Here is a 2,315-nt window from a genome sequence, read left to right on the forward strand (position 1 = left end):
TTGGGAGCTTAGCCCAGTGCTTAGCTGTCCAACACAATTCTTTACAAACCTTGAAAGGACAGTACTCAACTTCATTTAGAAAAACAAAACAAAACAACAACAAAAAACAGCATAGCTAAAACAATTCTGAAAAATAATAGAACTTTCAGAGGTATATCCACCCCTGATTTCAAGCTGTTCTTTAGAACTATAGTAATAAAAACCACATGGTATTGGCATAAAAAGACATGTTGATCGATGGGTCAAATCAAAGACCCAGATGTAAATACACATACTTAAGAACACCTGATTTTTTATTTAATAAAGAAGCCAGAAAGAAGGCAGGGCTGAGTTTTAGAAACCGGACCGTGAAGCTTTGCGCTTCCTCTTTCCTGGCAGCGCCGAGCGATGGGCATCTCTCGGGACAACTGGCACAAGCACCGCAAGACCAGGGGCAAGAGAAAGCCCTACCACAGGAAGCGGAAGTATGAGCTGGGTCGGCCCGCGGCTAACACTAAGATTGGCCCTCGTCGCATCCACACGGCCCGTGTGCGAGGAGGCAATAAGAAGTTCCGTGCCCTAAGATTGGATGTGGGGAACTTTTCCTGGGGTTCAGAGTGCTGTACTCGCAAAACAAGGATCATTGACGTCGTCTACAATGCGTCCAATAACCAGCTGGTCCGCACCAAGACTCTGGTCAAGAACTGCATTGTGCTCATTGACAGCACGCCGTACCGACAGTGGTACGAGTTCCACTATGCACTGCCCCTGGGCCGCAAGAAGGGAGCCAAGCTGACTCCTGAGGAGGAAGAAATATTAAACAAAAAAAGATCAAAGAAAATTCAGAAGAAATAAGATGAAAGGAAAAAGAACGCCATGATCAGCAGTCTTCTGGAGGAGCAGTTCCAGCAGGGCAAGCCTCTGGCCTGTATCGCCTCAAGACCAGGCCAGTGTGGCAGAGCAGATGGCTATGTGCTAGAAGGCAAGGAGCTGGAGTTCTATCTGAGGAAGATCAAAGCCCGGAAAGGCAAATAAACCATCATTCATAGCTCATGTAATAAAGGTGTTTATTATTCTGTAAAAAAAAAAAAAAGAAGAAGAAGAAGAAGCCAGAAATACAGAAAAGAAAGTGTAAACATCTTCAATAAATGGTGCTGGTCTAACTGGATTTCTGCACTAGTATGCAAATAGATTCGTGTTTATCACCCTGTACAAAACTCAAGTCCAAATGGATCAAAGACCTCAACATAAATCAAAATGTCTCTGAGATTCCACCTTACACTAGTCAGAATGGCTTAAGATCAAAAACACAAGTGACAGCTCATGCTGGAGAGGATGTGGACACTCCTCCATTGCTGGTGGGAGGGCAGACTTGTACAGCTACTTTGGAAATCATAAAACTGGAAATAGATCTCCCTCAAGACCCAGCTATACCATTCTTGGGCATATACGCAAAGGATGCTCCATCCTACCACAAGGACTCTTGCTCAACTATGTTCATAGCAGCTTTATTCGTAATAGCCAGAAGCTGGAAAAAACCTAGATGTCCCTCACCCAAAGAATGGATAAAGAAAATGTGGTACATTTACAAAAAAACTCAGCAGTTTAAAAAATGACATCATAAATTTACAGGCAAATGGATGGAACAAGAAAAAATCTGAGTGAGGTAACCCTGACTCAGCAAGACCAAGCATGATATGTACTCACTTACAAGTGGACATTAGCTGTTAAGAAAAGGATAATCGTGCCGCAATCCACCGACCCAGACAGGCTAGGTAACAAGGAGGGCTCAAGGGGTACACAAGACTCTCCCTGGAAAGTGGGGAATAAAATAGACTTTGCAGGGGGGTTGGGGGTGGGTGGGGATGGAACTGGGAGGGATCAGGTTGCAGGGATGGAGACGGAGAGCACTGGGAGAGACAACTGTAATTGGAGGGCATTTAGGTGGCGTTGTGCAAATCCACTGTAGTGGAAACTACCTGGAATCTGCAAGGGTAACCCTAGAGAGGACTCCTAGTAATGGTGGATACAGAGCCTGAACCGTCTATCTTCTGTAACCAGGCAAAGCTTTTAGTAGCGGTACTAGGATACCAACCCAGTCACAAATCTTGGCCCTACAATCTGTCCTACATGCAAGATGTGCTGAAGCAATGGTGCACAGAACATGTGAGCGTGACCAACCAATGATTTGTCTAATCTGAGCCCATGTCATAAGATGGAGTCCGTGCCTGATACTGTTTTGATGGCCAGGAACCAGAGACTGGATAGCCCAGAGACTTAGGGTAGACCAAAGATGACTGGGAGAGAGAGAGGGAAAGGGAGAGGGAGAGGGAGAG

General features: G+C 45.3%; 1 pseudogene; it reads left to right on the forward strand.

Moving 5' to 3' along the window:
• Positions 1-384: 384 nt before the first annotated feature.
• Positions 385-1,043, forward strand: LOC101993037 (annotated as a pseudogene).
• Positions 1,044-2,315: the final 1,272 nt, after the last annotated feature.

This window comes from Microtus ochrogaster, unplaced genomic scaffold (genome assembly GCF_000317375.1).
Source record: "Microtus ochrogaster isolate Prairie Vole_2 unplaced genomic scaffold, MicOch1.0 UNK121, whole genome shotgun sequence".
In the NCBI taxonomy this organism is placed as follows: domain Eukaryota; kingdom Metazoa; phylum Chordata; class Mammalia; order Rodentia; family Cricetidae; genus Microtus; species Microtus ochrogaster.